Source organism: Natrix helvetica (genome assembly GCF_964273705.1).
Source record: "Natrix helvetica genome assembly, chromosome: Z".
In the NCBI taxonomy this organism is placed as follows: domain Eukaryota; kingdom Metazoa; phylum Chordata; class Lepidosauria; order Squamata; family Natricidae; genus Natrix; species Natrix helvetica.
Window position 1 is genome coordinate 137,311,234 of NC_138554.1, and position 16,669 is coordinate 137,327,902.

Here is a 16,669-nt window from a genome sequence, read left to right on the forward strand (position 1 = left end):
CTGCAAATCCCCATTTCCTCTCCACTCAAGGGGAAGGATACTGTAAAATCTCCATTCCCTCCCCACTCAAGGGGAAGGATACTGTAAAATCCCCATTACCTCTCCACTCAAGGGGAAGGATACTGTAAAATCTCCATTCCCTCCCCACTCAAGGGGAAGGATACTGTAAAATCTCCATTCCCTCCCCACTCAAGGGGAAGGATACTGTAAAATCCCCATTACCTCTCCACTCAAGGGGAAGGATACTGTAAAATCTCCATTCCCTCCCCACTCAAGGGGAAGGATACTGTAAAATCTCCATTCCCTCCCCACTCAAGGGGAAGGATACTGTAAAATCCCCATTACCTCTCCACTCAAGGGGAAGGATACTGTAAAATCTCCATTCCCTCCCCACTCAAGGGGAAGGATACTGTAAAATCTCCATTCCCTCCCCACTCAAGGGGAAGGATACTGTAAAATCTCCATTCCCTCCCCACTCAAGGGGAAGGATATTGTAAAATCCCCATTACCTCTCCACTCAAGGGGAAGGATACTGTAAAATCTCCATTCCCTCCCCACTCAAGGGGAAGGATACTGTAAAATCTCCATTCCCTCCCCACTCAAGGGGAAGGATACTGTAAAATCTCCATTCCCTCCCCACTCAAGGGGAATGGAGAGGGGCCAACCAGAGGTGGCATTTGCCAGTTCTCCAAACTACTCAAAATTTCCACTACCGGTTCTCCAGAACCTGCTGGACTTCACCCCTGCTTTACGTAGATATGATCCAAAGGCTTTGCAACCAAGGTGGTTTTCTGCATTAATCTGCAAATTAACTCTGCTTGGACTCAGTTCGAGATGGCCTCATTTTTTCCATTTCCACCCACAGAGATATAAGCCGCCTTCTCTCTCTCCTTCAGCAACTTCATTGCGAATGAATAAATAAGTAAGAGACAAATCAGAAGTTTTATTATCATATACCGATATACGCTGATGATTATGTCAAGAAATAGTATTTGTCATGCCTGAAGACATTTTAAATAATTAGCAATCCGATACAGGGGCAAAACCGGTTGCAATGCGGATCTCTTTCTTTCTGGTTAAAATGCAATTTGCTTGTTTATTTGTGAGAATGGGGTCATGTGAGGCAATAGTGTTGCTCCTTTTAAAAATGACATGCATCTCCAAAGGAATTGCAAAAAGGATCCAAATTCTTGGAAGCTGCTTTGGCATCATTACATGTCTTGAGTAATGGGGACTTCCTTTAGCTGGCACTTCCCAGCAAAAGATCACGCCAGACTTTTATTTGAAAATCTCCAGGGATTCCTCCATTCTTTCTTTTCTTGTTTTTGCCTTCTTCCCTCCCTCCGTTTATCATTCCTTCCTCCCTTTGTTTATTCTTTTTTCTTTCCGTCCTTTGCTTTCTTTCTGCCTCCCTCCCTCCATTTATCCTTTCTTCCTTTCCTTCTTTCTTTGTCTTTCCTTTCTTTCTCCCTCCATTTATCCTTCCTTCCTTTTCTTCTTTCTTTCCTTTCTTTCTGCCTCCCTCCCTCCATTTATCCTTCTTTCCTCCCTCCCTCCCTTTCTGTTTATTTTTCCTTCCTTCCTCCATCCTTCTTTTCTTCTTTCCTATTTATCCTACCTTCCTTCCTTCCCTCAATTTGAGTCTGGATCAATCTCCATAAGATTCCAACTTTCAGAGTTTGTCCTCTGGACATTAAATTATGGCATTGGAAAATGGCTTTTAAGTCAGCCTCCTCCCTTCTCTTCTTTAAGCATCACAGAAGAAGTCCTTGACTTACAACCATTAGTTTAGTGACAATTCGAAGACACAATGGCGCTGAAAAAAGTGCCGTTTTTTACACAATCATTGCAGCACACCCATGGACACGTGATCAAAATACAGTCCTTTGGAAACTGGCATGTATTTATGATAGCTGCAGTGTGAAGTGGGCTCAATTGCGGTCGTAAGTCGATATTTTAACCATTCTTTGTAAGATAGAGCTGCCAAAGGTCACCATCTTAGCTGGACCACTTAGCCTTCCTTCCTGGTCTTCAATTTTCTTCTCCGTGGTGGCTATTCAAACACAAAGACACAGTCTTCTGGTGGACAGCATTTGTCCAAAATGCCAAAAAAGTTATCTCCGAAGCTGGGAAACGAAGTGACAACTTTGTGTTTTTAGTCTGATCATTTACAGCCACAATTTAGCCCAAAATGTATGCTGCTAAGCAAGGCAGTTGTTCAGTGAATCTTCACAGTTAATGTAATGATTGTTATTCAGTGAATCTGTCTTCCCCATAGAATGGGCTTCTTGGAAGTTTGCAAAACGGGATCGCACGACCCAAGGACACGGCAATCGTCATCAATCAGCTGCCAAGCGTCCGATACTGCAATGGTCATAAGTGTGAAAGATGGTCATAAAGTCACTTCTTTCAGCACTGTTGTAACTTTGGCCGTTAAATGAATACCAGTCCTTCCAAGGCGATCTTGTTACAAATGAAAGCGAATATACACATCCCGGGATTAATGTGACGGGATGCAATCTGGGGTGGCGACCGGGACAAGAGGTTTTCTCTTCTGAGGTTTCGGACTCATGCTGGACGCCTGAGATTTCAGTTCCCTGAGGATGGACTCCAGCACGAGTTTGAAAGCTCCGAAGACAAAACTTCTGGTCCTGGTGACCGACCCAAATTGGATGCTGAAATCTCGTTGTTCACATCCACTTTCATCTCCAAAACCTGAAGCAGCAGGGTGGATTTGATTTAAATCAGTTTGATTTAAATCACGATATACTATAAATCACTATTGAAAGGTTTAATTTAAATCATTTTTTAAAAAAATAGTACTTGTTCCAACATTTAAAAGACAAAACCCAAATTTACACTTGTAACAGCTTTTCCATATCGGGATCCATATTTTTCGTAACAATCCTATTTACAAAAAATTCTATATTGCTATCCTAAGTTTTATCCTTATTTAGATATACTCTATATATTACATACTTTTACCCTTTATACCTTAAGTTTTATTAATCATAATTTTTAAAGAGCTACTGTCATCTCTGTCCCGCAGCAGCTCCTCTGACCCGCTGTTGACTCAGCGACAGTCCCATTCACTTCAATGGGACGGCTGGTGATTCGGCAGTGACACAACCCGGTGAGGGATGAGGCAGGCAGCAGGTGACTGGATGTCCACCAACAGGCGCTGCCCATGATGGATCTGAAATGACAGGCGCTCTTTGATATTTATATTTATAAGCTGTTTAGGTGGTTTCACTTTCATTTTCACTGCTTGCCCTTCCTCCTCACGCTTAGCGCCTCTGGTGGTGGTACAGATGCATTTCTCTTCAAACAATGACAGAGTTTGTAGTGTGCATAGATTTGCAAAGCAATGGGATGAAGGAATATTCCTGAACTTTGTTTTATGATTTATCTCATGGTCACTGTGAAATTGTGCCAATGCGTCACTGCAGGGCATGTTATCACAGCTTGCAGAGTTTGAAGTACAACACAATACAATACAATACAATAGTAGAGTTGGAAGGGACCTTGGAGGTCTTCTAGTCCAACCCCCTGCCTAGGCAGGAAACCCTATACCGTTCCAGACAAATGGCTATCCAACATCTTCTTAAAGACTTCCGGTGTTGGGGCATTCACAACTTCTGGAGGCAACTTCTGTTCCACTGATTAATTGTTCTCACTGTCAGGAAGTTTCTCCTCAGTTCTAAGTTGCTTCTCTCCTTTATTAGTTTCCACCCATTGCTTCTTGTTCTGTCCTCAGGTGCCTTGGAGAATAGCTTGACTCCCTCTTCTTTGTGGCAACCCCTGAGATATTGGAACACTGCTATCATGTCTCCCCTAGTCCTTCTTTCTCTTAAGCTAGACATACCTAGTTCCTTGTCATTGAATGGGTTCACCAAAAATGTAAATATTGCAGTATGTCCATAACTAAGCTCCTTTTCATGCTGAATAAAATAATTATTAATGTATCTTAAATAGAAAACCATCTTTGGATAGATTTTTTTTAACTCCAAAAGCATTGTATTAAAACAAATTTGATAAAAATCAAAAAAATTCCAATTTAAATTTTAAAAAAATCTGATTTAAATTTTAAAAATCCTTTAAAAAATTTTTTTAAAAAAACAATGGTTTTTATCCACCCTGAAACCAGCAACGTCTCAATCAGAACCAACAAAGTGACAGGAACGAGGCCTGCCCCATTACAAGAAAAAACCCGCCGACATAAATAATTCTACTTTGGAAGCGAGCTTGTTCTTTGCAGTCCAACAACATACCTTCTCCCTTTGATTCTTTCCCTGAAGCACTTCTGAATGAAGCACAGTTCATAATTTTGCGTCCTTGTTTTTTTTTTTTTTTTGAGGGGGGGGGGAGAAATAATGGGACTTTAGTGGCGAATTTGTACAAGGCCCGGTAGGCGATTTCTGCAGCAGTTCTCACATACTGCTATCACTTCATGGGAAAAAAGCAAATATGCATGTCTGGAGTTTCTATGGAAAGAAAATAACCCAAACGAACTCCAAATTTCCTTTTCAGGCTCCGAAATCTCTTTTCCGTACACGTGGTACACAGAAAAGGCATTCAGTCGGATTATTCTGGACCAGGGAGGGCTGTAATTGTAGAGCAGGCAAGAATTTCATTGCGACAAATACCTCAGAAATAAAAGCTGTAAAGTCAGATTCCAAAGTGAAGGTTCTTAAACTTTTCCTAACAAAGCTGTTCGGTTTCCCGACAATGTTTTTATTCCCGTTTTTCGTCTGCGGAGTTTTTCTAAGACACCTAACTTTCAAGAGGGGGTTGAATCTGTCGTCTTTTATTGTTGTTGATGGTAAACCTATGACACACGGACTACAAGCCGCCTTCTCTGCGGGCACACGAGCCGTCGCCTCAGCTCAGCTCCACCACATATGCACACATGTCTCTCACCAGCCAGCTGATCTCCAGGTCTCTGGCGTGCATCGCGGGAGATGAGTGTCCCGGGGGTCACGCGATCCCCTTTTGTGACCTTCTGATAAGCAACATCAATGGGGAAGCCAGATTCACTTAATAACCGTGTCACAAACTTAACAACTGCAATGATTCACCTAACAACTGTGGCAAGAGAGATAGTAAAATGGGGCAAACCAAGAAATGTTTCACTTAACGGCAGAAATTTGGGGCTGAATTTGGGTTGCCACTCAAAGGCTACCTGTAGTTGACTCTGAAACTCAGGCAATGCCCAAGAACACCAATTTAACTCTTCTTTAGAGTTGGAAGGTGAGAAGCAGAGTCCTGGGTGATCTCCAACGCATGTTAGTAAGAACATACTGAACAACATGGGAATCGTGATGAAACATGGTGGGTCACCAAAAACTCAATGGACTTATGTTTAAAACCGTAGTATGTACACCTACTTTTTGGAGTTTGTTTGGTGGGAAAACCCACAGCCTCTACAAAGAGTGTCTCCAAAGCTGCATTTTTTAAGAAATTCAGAAAAATAATGAAGATTGAAGGTATAAAAACCAAAGAATGGTGCATATTCTCCTACCTAAGAAGGCTTCATCCTCCCACCCACAATTTGCCCACTAAGGAACCCAAAACAAACCCAGGGCCATAAGATGGAAACTGTACCTATAATGAACACAGAGATAGTGCTTTGTACACTGGGCTTACAAATAGATGTAAACTATTTTAATTCAACGCTTAAACACACGTTCTAAGCTATGGAGTTTGACAATTTTAGCTGAGATGAGTACATGGGAGCCATTCTATTATATCTGTGCATCGTGTGAAGCTGCAATCTCTTGTTTCAAGAAATCAAAATTATTCCCATGACATTTACGTCTATCTCTTCTTAAAAACCTCTGATATTGCAGCACCCAGAACGTCTGGAGGCAAGCTCTTCTGCTAATTGATTGTTCTCACTGTTGGGAAATTTCTCCTTAGTTTTAGGTTAGTTTTCTCCTTGATTAGTTTCCATCCATTGCTTGTCTGCCTTGAGTTGCTCTGAAGAATAGCTTGACTCCCTCTTCTTTTCAAATATTGGAAGTCTGCTAGTGTGTCCTAGTTCTTCTCTTTGTTAGACTAGTCACTAGACGTACCCAACTCCTGCTACACCTGATAGTATGGATATTATAATCATCATCATCATTTATATATATAAAAATGGCTGTGTGTGTGTATGTTCCAGCATAACTCTGGAACGCCCTGAGCAATTTCAACCAGACTTGGTACACAGATGACTTATTCTCTGGAAACAAATACTGTGGGGGTAAGACACCCCTAACACTCATCAGGGTGTGTGTTCTGTTAAGATACAGCCTGTTGTGCTTTAAAATGGCTTCTACTGTACTGCCATAAAATGTCTTCTACTGTACAGCACAATGGAGTTGCCATGGTAATGGCTTCACAGTACTCCACAATGGGGCTTCCTTTGGTAATGGGGAAAATCCAACATTAGAAATTATGTTTGCTCCGGGATTATTTTTGAGGACAAATATTATGGATTAGGATAAATAAATACCTGGGCAACGCCTGGTTATCAGCTAGTTACAATTAAATACATCTGAAAATACCTATCTAACGTCACGAGAAATGCTTCCCCAGCAATTAAAGAAGTTAGATGTCCTATCTGAACATCTGAAGCAGTGACATTTTGATTTCGTCTGTTCAAACCACAGACCTTCTCTTTAATAAAAACTGATATTTTGGAAGCTGCAAGGAGTAATCTTGGATGTCGGATTGTGAGGGTTTGTGCTTTATATTACCGAACAAGATTCACGGGGGAACAATTCCGAATAGAAGCTATTATTGTTCATCTCTCATCTATACAGAGTGATTAAGTAATTTAGAGGATCAGTATTTACAGGGAAAAATGAATCAGCAACCTAATTTGAACTCTGAAATACCAATGGTTTAAATTTCCTTGGCCCTATATATTTTTCCTATTTTAATATGAGGTTTATGGCAAAAAGCTGAAACATTAACTACAAGAAAATCTAAACTCTTCAATAAAGAGGACCAAAATCAGGAAACAAATAAGGACTCTTAAGTAGGCTTAGAAAATTCTTTCTAAACAGGGCATGTCCACATTTGCTAGCTTTTCCTCCTACGCAGCCCAGCCTCCTAATGTCTATTCTGCAGAAGATCTTGGTTTCTAGAAGTTACAAGCTAGAAGCACCAAAACAGTTAAAGTGGCTTTGTAAGACACAACACAACAGGAAGAATGGTGAAGGCTATACTGGTGTCTTTGAAACCGGAAATGCAGATAGTTGTTGACTTATGACCACAATTCAGCCCAAAATTTCTGCTGCTAGGCAAGACCATTGTTAAGGGAGTGTTGTCCCATTTTACACCCTTTCTTGCCACAGTTGTTAGTCACTGCAGTTACTATGTTAGTAACACAGTTGATAAGTGAATCTGGCTTCCTCAGTGACTTTTCTGATCAGAACATCCCAAAAGGTGATCACATGACCCGGGAAACAGGAAGCGTTAAAAATATGGGCCTCTGAATTTTAATCATGTGACCATGGGGCTGCTGCAACAGTGGTGTGAAAGATCATAAGCAGGGGTGAAATGCTCTGAAGTCTGCTACCGGTTTGCTTTGCGCGTGCTTTGCCCGCAAGCACACTGCAGGCGCTACCGGCAGCGTTGAAAAAGGAGGATTAAGCAGCCATTTCTGAGTCTGCAAAGGTAAGTAGAACAGTGAGGGTGAGGGACACCTGATTTACATTCGTTAGAAAGCATGATTTCTAGCGGATATAAATTGCGCGGCACAGCTGATCGTTGGAATTACTGGTTCAGGCGAACCGGTAGCATTTTTTTACTACTGTTTTGGGGGAACCGGCCCGAATTAGTAGCATTTCACCCCTGCTCATAAGTAACCTTTTTTTTAGTGCCATTGTAACTTCAAACGGTCACTAAACAAATGGTTGTAAGTCAAGGATTACCTGTACAAGTCTAGGAAGTGAAAATCCAGCTACGTTAGGTAAATTCGTAAGAAAGATCATATCTCATTCCCTAAACCATTTAGGATATTAGGCACTTTGTTAGGCGAATCTAACTGGATCATAGATCCTGAAATGGATTACTTTGAACCATATGAGGCATTTTGAGCAATCTATAACTGATCCAACTTGGAACTGACTCATTACAAGGGTGGGATCATAAAACATGCCCAGAACAATGGGAACAGCCCCACTAAGTTTCTACTAGATGACTTCTCTTCCAAAATATGGTTTTTAAAAGTGCTATTTCTTTAACTCCACAGCAAATATTTTCCCATTTACGGATCTGCACCTAACATTTGATGTCAGAACCTCACTGTTGGTTCCTTTCAGTTGGACAGTGAACAGGGATATATAGCCAATGATGCAAGCTGGATGAGTGATTATAATAATAATCACCATAATAAAGCAGTTATATTAACAATTAGCTGGATATCTGTGCTTCGTGCCGAAACCATATGATCAAGCTGTGCAGGAGAAATTGGCTCAGTGGTGGTCGGTGATTGAAACACATAAAGGAATATCGCTCCCGCTACCTTGAGTCCGGAAGCAGTTCCATAGGTGGAAAGCATAGACATTTTGGTGAGGTACCAACGTTTAGTACTGTAAGGAGCCCCAGAATGCTCCTGTGTGAAAGAGTGGAATGTCTACCAGTTTGAACTGAGGTAACAGAATGTGAGGCAACTGGCAGTTGGAACAGAGTTCTTTTCAGGTGGGGAGGGCAAGTAGAATGTCTAACTCCTTAGCATCAAAGTGTGTTAATATAAGCAACTGGAACAGAGTTCTTTTCAGGTGGGGAGAGGGAGTAGAACTCCTTAGCATCAAAGCATGTGAATTATTGTATAGGAAATACCAATGATATGATGGTCATTTCGAAAAATCCTTTCTTAGCATGCACCTAGAAGCCAAGAGGAATAAAAGTGCCAAATTTCAAGTTTGTAGGCTTTACGATTCTGGAGATTTCATGATGAGTGAGAGGTATTTGCCTTTTATATTAACAACTAGACAGTTACTTGTCTGAAATGGTATAGGTTCTTCTGCTTGAGTAAGGGCGGGATGAAGGATTTATCATATTAAAAGGAAGACTTCTGCTATGATATGATGTTCCTCTGAATGACAATTAGATTCATGTTCATTTTTGCAGATGGTACTATTGGGAATCTAACTGGCTCCATTAATGTTTCAGTATACATCTATACAACAGAGATGTGAATTTGAGAACAAATTCAGAATTCCTGTCCTTAAGTTTAAATATACAGGTTGCAACAGCAAACAGGGGAAATAGTCAAAATCCATTTTTCTGATGCTACTGGCTCTTCTTTTGAACATGCCTGCAACCTCAATGCTAACAACAAGAGATATACCACAATGCTCCCTCTGCCATCATTTTGATCTTGGTCACAGCCCGACGAAGCCTCTGAGAGCCAATGTGGTGTAGTGGTATTTCTCAATCATGACAATCTGATGTTGTGTGGACTTCAACTCCCAGAATTCCCCAGCGAACACAGTCCAAATTCTGGGAGTTCAAGCCCTCCCATGCTGGCTGGGGAATTCTGGGAGTTGAAGTTCACACATCTTCAAGTCATCAAGACTGAGAACCGCTGGGTTAAAGTGATGGAGCAGAATGGAGAAAACCAAGATTCAAATCCATCCTCAGTTATGGAAAATCCCAGAAGGCAATCGGTCTGCTCTTATCTTCTTGGATTGTGCAAAAATGAAACAAAAATAAACAACAAAACAAACACACACACACACACCAATCCTGTTTATGTTGCTTTGATTCTCAGGTGAAATACAAATCTAGGAAGTCCCATATAGGAATAGGAAAGTTGAGATATGATTACAACTCCGCAGGCCATTAATTGCTCCTCCGAGGGCCAGAGGATTCCGAAAGAAAATCCTAGTTCTGTTTCATATCCAAGAAACAATTTGTCCTGCAAAGGAACAAACAACTTCAGCCTGTCCCTGACGCAAATCAGAAGGAGTTGCATTCTGTGGGCCATTTTTCAAGTGTAACATGCAAGTTTCAAGTTCCATCAGCCTCTGGCCTGCCCCGATCCTGGTCTCCGGTGGCCGGCTCCTATCGCTGGAGTTAGAAAGCACTTCTTTTCATCATTTATGAACGTGGCAGTTGTGGGTTTCTGCCTACTGAAAATTAAAGCACTCATTCGGGCGACGGAAAACCCTGAGACTTCGAGGCTATATGGAGGACGGGGGGAACAAAAGGGTCTTTCAAAAGAACAGGAGCACTTTCAACTTCCAAATGAAGCCCCCGGAGATCTGTACAAGTTCCCCAGAAAATCCCAGCTTTTACCAGCATATTTTTTTTTTTTTTGGTTTTCCCATACTTTCCCCCAAACTCATCCAATCCTGAATTGGATGCAAAGTAAGCAGATGCATGGTATTCAACTCCCAGAATTCCCTATTCAGCATAAGGTAAAGGTAAAGGTTCCCCTCGCACGTATGTGCTAGTCGTTCTCTACTCTAGGGGGCGGTGCTCATCTCAGTTTCTAAGCCAAAGAGCCAGCACTGTCCGAAGACGTCTCCGTGGTCATGTGGCCAGCTGACTAAATGCCGAAGACGCACGGGACACTGTTACCTTCCCATCGAAGTCCTTATTTTTGCACTCACCTTTTTACATGCTTTCGAACTGCTAGTTGGCAGAAGCTAGGACAAGTAACGGAAGCTCACTCCGTTACACGGCGCTAGGTATTCGAGCCGCTGCATGCACAGGTCTCCCAGAATTCCCCAGCAGGTACGCATGGGTTTTAACTTCCAAAATTCCACAACTGGCATGCAGGAATATCAACTCCCAGAATTCCCAAGCCGTGGAGTTTTGTGATCAAATTTTGTGTGCTTGCCAGGTGGAATGTAATTTTGACATGTGCAGCAATCCAGGGTGATGTGATCACTGTTTGTCAAATTCCAACAAGTAAAGACACTGGGAGAAGATGAATTCATTTAATGACTGTGTGATTCACTTAGCAATTGCAGTGATTTGTGTAACAATCGTGGCAAAAAAAAAAAGATATATAAAATCAGATGTGACTTACACGGTCCTTAGCGATGTAAGCCTTTGGGGATATTGCAAAAGAAATATCTCAGATATGTTTTTTTTTTTTAAAGAAAGCAAACCCCAACATATCAAGAGCATCTCTTTGTCCCTTGCGAAAAAGAGCTTGTATCTCAGAGAGCAATCCAGACAGTTTATCCTGAAGAAATCCCAAGATTGTGAAGTTGAAAAACGTTCTGGAATAAGGCAATGCTTGGAATATTGCATGGAAATGCTCACGAGGTCACCCAAAGATTTTTTGGGTGCAATTGTAACCTGAAATAGGCAGCTAATTATTTACAGCGTCCACCATGGTTTAGTTTCACTTCATCTGCACATCAACCAGATTTGTGCAATAAGCCACAGGTCTGAGTTGTGGCTCTTGTTCTGAGCTGCGTCAAAAGAGCCCAGACGTTGCTAAGTCCAAGGGGGCTTGAGTCAAATATCTTGGGTGACACAGCCGCTGATCCGATGCGTTGATGAAGTTTCCAGTAGTAGCAAGCTGTGAAACATTTATATTTATTATTATTAAATTAATGTGCTGCAAATCTTCTCCAGAGAGGTCTCTTGGTAGTTGATAAAACCATAGTTATTCCGGTTGCCTCTTTCCTGTGCTTTTTTCCAATCTGCAATATCTTTTTCCCCCAGATGTAGTGAACACAGCTGTTTGCAATCTTCCTTATTTGTTCTAATGGCTGGTTTATATAAATCCAGGACCAACTACACGGCTCATTTAGTGACTGTTCGAAGTTATAACAGCACTGAAAAAAGGATATATGGCCATTTCCCACACTTACGACCGTTGCAGCACCCCCATGGTCATATGATCAAAATTCAGTCGCTTGACAGCTGACTCATATTTATGACGATGGTCACAATGTCCAGGGGGTTATATGATCCCCTTTTGCGACCTGACCTTCTGACAAGAAAATTCAACAGGGAAACCAGATTGTTACTAACTCAAACATCTGCAAATCATTCATTTTAAAACTGAGGTAAGTCAAGCCATAAAATCAGACAGAACTCGCTTAACAATCATCTCACTTAGGAACAGAAATTTTGGGCTCAATTGTAATCGTAATTCGAGGACTAGGTACACCTCCTATGATTTTTCAATTCTTCCCAGAGGCTTTGTAAGAAAGTTCTAAAGTTTGTTTTATTAACAGCATACACAGGTTTCGTGTTTGCATTCAACTGATATTTCCTTGCCAAGTTCTTTTCCTGATCAGTTTGTAAACAAAGGAATGCTGACCGATCAGCATTCCCCCTTTCCACTAAGCTATCTTCATATTCAAGCCAACAAACCATGGTTTCTTTAACCAAGGTTGAATGCAGAAGGTAGGATGGCCTGGTTACCTATCACATCAAACCGAAACAAATGCGCTCTTCCGGGTCTTGTATCTTTGGCACCGTTGAACTTGATTTAAACTTTGACCTCGAAATTTACTTATACCAGATACCTGCAGCAGCTGACTATGAAAAAGCCAGAAGGGGGAAAAAAGGGGTGCTTGTTCATATTTGCTATTCCCACCCCAGCTTCAAAGCTTGAAAATGAGCCTTCAAATCATTATAATGCAGGCGTGGGGAGAAACCCCTAAATATTACAGCTATTTCCTTTTCTTCCATCATCCAGAGAATTATTTTCTGAGCATTTGCAGAGCTACAGGGTAAAAGCAGAAGTTTTTTTTTTTAAATCACTCCATCCAATGAAAAAAATAATAAGTCCGGTAAAATATTTTTCTTGGCACAGGCTGATTTTCCAGAAATGCCAGTTCTTAATTTTCCTGTGCAGATTTGTTCCCCTAAATCTCAGCAGCCAGGGTTACCTATGCAAAGAACTTTTTTTGTGTGTGTGTGTGTGTGTGTGTGTGTGTGTTTATGTCATGAATAAAAACTGCTAGGGTTCAGGGCAGTCTGCAGCAAAGTGCTCTCTTGGAGACAGTGGCCTGAAACAGATGGAATTAGTTGGGGTTTTTTGGAGGGAAGATGGTTAATTTATTCGTTCTCTCTTCCAAAAACAGGAAGAATTCTACCTGAGGCTGCGGCATCCAAAGTAAAAGCAAATTCTCCGTGCAAAAACTCTGTCGCTGTCAACATCTGTCTTTTTTTGCGGGGCCCAAAATCTTGCTTGCCAACTTTTTAACTGTTTGCACCCGAGATATTATTTTAAAGGCGTCGCTTATTTTACCTTTCCTCCCAGCTCCGATGCGTACCTCTTTCTTCCATTCCCTTACAAAACCAGCGATGATTATTTGGGAGGGAGGAAGAAACGGAGGGGAATAATAAATCAAGGAAAAGTTTTTTCCCCCCCAAGGAGTGGCAGCGGGGGGAGGGGGGGAATTACAGGGCATTTGCCAACATATCCAACCCACCCCAGAGATTTCTGAAGCACCGGTTCACACGACTCGCTAGTCTCGGATAGGGAAGCTTAAACCCCCACCTCTCGGCGGTTGTGCGAGTGCATACAAGAGTCAAGAACGATGAGCACTGAAGCATTATTCGGAACCGCAGTGCAAAACCTGCGCATTGAATAATCGAGCAACAAGGCGAAAAAAAGGAGGGGAAAAGAAAATCGCGCGATCCGGCTTGGAAAAAGGCTTTGAGCGGATTCCCAGCCTTCTTCAAGCCACGGATCCATCGCGGCTTACCTTTCCTTTCTTGCAGGGAAAACACCGAAGTTTCTCCTTTCGCTCCGTCAGCTGCTCGGCGTCCGGTTGCCAAACACTCGGGGATCGGGGATGATGGGGCGCAGAATCAATCAACAAGGGCCCCCTCCCCTGGCAGAGGCAAGTGGGGGCGGGGGAGGAGGAGGAGGAGGAGGAGGGGAGGGGGCAACTGCCCCGCCAGAGTGGCACCGGGACGTGTTTCCTGGACGGGGTCTCTTCCTCCCCCAGACCAAGAGAAGAGAAAGAAAAGTTTCCAGCTATAAAATTCTTCCTGGGCTCGCGGTGGGTGGGAAAGGAGCAAATGCCCCCGTTTCCTGCTTTCCAAAAAGAAAAAGAGGATTTTGCAAAGGAGGCGAGGGACAGAAAAGGGGGAAGTGGGGAGGCTAAAAGAAGATGTTGCAAAGAAAAAGAAACAAGGAGAAACTTTCCGCCCGCGAACGTCCCAGCGCAGCTGCAGAGCGCAGAAGGAAGGGGACCCGGGCAGCAGGAAAGGATGACGTCAAAGGCGGCGGCAGCCAATGGGCGCGCAGCAGGCTTTGGCATCGCGTTCTGAGGCTGCGGGGTGGATTGGAGACCACGAGGTGGTGGATCTTGTTCATCCCTCTTTCACAGGTTTTGTCTTTTGGGAGAAGGGGAATCGATTTAAGTTCTTCAAGAGGATTCCGAAGGAAAAGAGCTGCGTTGATTCGGATTAAAGGCTGGGCTGTAAACAAGAGTGAAAGCGGACGGGGTGCTGGGTGTGAAATAATATTATTTATTGGCCATGTGTGATTAGACACGCGCGGAATTTGTCTCCAGTGCATAAGCTCTCAGGGAGCATACAAGGAACAAAGTCATAAATCATTATTATAATCATAATATTTTCGCAAAGAAGAGGGAGTCAAGCTATTCTGCAAAGCACCCGAGGGCAGGAGAAGAAGCAACAGGTGGAAGCTAATCGAGGGAAGAAACCTAGAATTTAAGGAAAAATTTCTGATACTGAGAACAATTAATCGGTGGAACCACTTGCCTCCAGATGCTGTAATGTAAATACTCCCAACACTGGAAGTTTTTAAAAAGAGATTGGGCAGTCATCTGCCTGGAGTGGTATAGGGCCGTGATGGTGAACCTATGGCACGCATGCCACAGGTGGCACGCACAGCTCTCTCTGCGGGCACCCAAGCCATTGCCCAGCGCACACGCCTCCCGCCTGCCAGCTGATTTTTGAGTTTACCCTCCAGGCGGGAGACCCACCCGCAAACCTTTCTCCTCACTTTCTGCAGCCTGTGCCTTTTTTCACAGAAAAGAACATATTCAATCTTGTATCCATTTGAAAATCACTTCTGGATTTTGTGCTTGTGATGGGGGAAAAAACAGAGTTTTGACTTTGCCAATTAGATATGTTTGTCATAGAAATGGCTAGTTGATATTATCGAATAAAAGTAAAACATTGTGTCTTTAATGCTATTTTCTTCTACTGTGCTAAAAAGAGTGGGAAGTCAATGCTCCCCCCTCCCTTTCTACCTCACACTTTCTCCTCTTCTATTTTTTCATTCCCTAGTTTCACATTATTTTCATTTTCTTCGCATTTTATATTCTAATTTTGAAAGCACAGAGGGGGAGGATGGCCGTCTGGGGCTGCAGTGGGGATCCCATTCTCTAATCTTAAAAATCTCTGGTTTTTATGGCTTTGGGGTTAGATTAAAGTAAGGTTCTACATTTAGGCAAGGAAAAACAAAAACAAATGGAAATGCTACTGAGTACCTGGCTCAGTAGCAGTAACTGTGAGAGTGATCTTAAGAGTCCTAATGGGCAATACCGTATTTTTCGGAGTATAAGACGCACCAAGATTTTGAAGAGGTAAATTTTTTAGAAAAGTTTTTGCACTGCAGACCTCTCAAACTCTCCGCAAGCCTTATTTTTTGTGAAAAACGGAGCATGCGAAGAGTGAGAGCCCTGCAAAGTGCTTTTGGGGGTGGGGGTGGGCAAAAATGAGCAAAAAACGGACCATTTTCCGCTCGTTTTTGCTCTTCCCCAGGGGCACTCTACAAGCCTCCCAAACCCTCTGCATGTCCATTTTTTGCTAAGAGAGTGGGGTTTCGGAAGGCCAAAAATGCTGTATTCAGTGTATAAGATGCTCCCAGATTTTCATCCTCTTTTTTGAGGGGGGTAAAGTGCGTCTTATACTCCGAAAAATAATCAAGATCATGTAATGTGTTAATACCACTTTATAAGGCTTTGGTAAGGCCACACTTGGAATCCTGCATCTGGTTTTGGTCACCACGATGTAAAAAAGAAGATGTGGGCAGTCTACAACAGAGATACCAAACTCAAGGCCCGTGGGCCGCATCCAGCTGCAGAGTGCTAAGGTCTGGCTGGCGGGGCTGCTTTGGAAACAAAGGACCAGCCCACAGTGCCTCTGCCAGCAAAAATGGAGCTCCCGGGCTCTCCTTCAGCCCTCTGCTAGCAAAAGCAGAGTAGAGGGCTAGCAAAACAAACTAAAAACGAAAGGAGAAATGTTTCTCCTTTTGCACTTCAGCATCCAAGAAGAGGCAGGGAAGGGGAAAGGGAAAGAGGAAAGAAAAAGAAGGGAAGATGGGAAGAGAGCAAGGAAGGAAAGAGGAAAAGGGAAGAATGAAGGAGGGAGGGGGATTATAACGAGGGAGGGTCTGAGGGAAGTCCTGCCTTAGCTCTTGGCCACCAGCAGCCCAGCTGCCCTTTCTCCATCCCCTTGTCTCCTCCTCCTGACCTCTCCTGGTGGTGTCCCATCCTAACTCTGAGTATGCTTTGGTTACAAAGCTGAGTCTCCTTACATGGAGAGAGAGGGAGCCTCTGACCAATAGTCTTTGCCTTTCCGCACATACTATGAGCAACCTGGCCATGGAGAGAGAAAACAGCAGCAGCAGCAGCCTCAAGGTGGTGGTAAGTGCAGCTCGGCACCCACTCGTGAAGCAGTGCTAGGCTGGGGCTGTGTGGTCCCAGTTCCCTGTGAG

General features: G+C 42.9%; 1 protein-coding gene across 1 annotated transcript in view; it reads right to left on the minus strand.

Moving 5' to 3' along the window:
• The window catches only part of LOC309401168 (mitogen-activated protein kinase kinase kinase 3-like), a 102,189-nt gene extending 88,059 nt beyond the window's left edge, over positions 1–14,130 (minus strand). The window contains exon 1 of the mRNA XM_081970206.1: positions 13,680–14,130. The gene's annotated coding sequence lies outside the window, so the exon portion shown is untranslated. The remainder of the gene's footprint in view (positions 1–13,679) is intronic.
• Between the last annotated feature and the right edge of the window lie 2,539 nt (positions 14,131–16,669).